The following is a 466-nucleotide window of genomic DNA, read 5'->3' as shown; positions in this document are numbered from 1 at the left end:
TGGCCTGAGGCGTGCCCCGCTGCTGCCGGGAGAGCTTCTCTGGGGAGCAGTGGGGCTGCCATGGGGCTCTGGAGGTCCTCTGCCCACAGACCCCTTGGTCGGGGACAGAGACCAGCGCCATGGCTCTTCACCAAGCCTTGGCGCATGCCTGGTGCTACTCAGCCCACAGAGGGGAACCAGTGTGTTACCCCTCCACACACACCCCCCTACACATGTTGCTCCAGGGCAGTGATGCCTGATGGTCTGGCCAGGAAAGGATGGGAAGCTCGGCTCCCAGGGGAGCTCTGACCTCCCTTTGGCTGCATCGGTGCTCTCAGCCCTCGAGTGCAGCCCTGCATCCACATTTTCTCTCCGCTGCTGCTCTGCGCTGGGCCAGCATGAGTAGAGGCTGTACTCTGCTGTGACTGTGCAGCCAGCAAAAGGCTTTCTGCAGAGCAGCCGGTACACTTGTGGGGGTGGGACCAGA

At 62.9% G+C, this 466-nt stretch overlaps 1 protein-coding gene across 1 annotated transcript in view; it reads left to right on the top strand.

Moving 5' to 3' along the window:
• Positions 1 to 466, top strand: part of EGFL7 (EGF-like-domain, multiple 7) — an 8,656-nt gene that overhangs the window by 3,122 nt on the left and 5,068 nt on the right. The gene's annotated exons all lie outside the window — the stretch shown is intronic.

The sequence above is a fragment of the Fulmarus glacialis genome, unplaced genomic scaffold, assembly GCF_000690835.1.
Source record: "Fulmarus glacialis isolate BGI_N327 unplaced genomic scaffold, ASM69083v1 scaffold20989, whole genome shotgun sequence".
NCBI classification, from domain to species: Eukaryota; Metazoa; Chordata; class Aves; order Procellariiformes; family Procellariidae; genus Fulmarus; species Fulmarus glacialis.
This window is presented reverse-complemented; position numbering and strand designations above follow the sequence as displayed.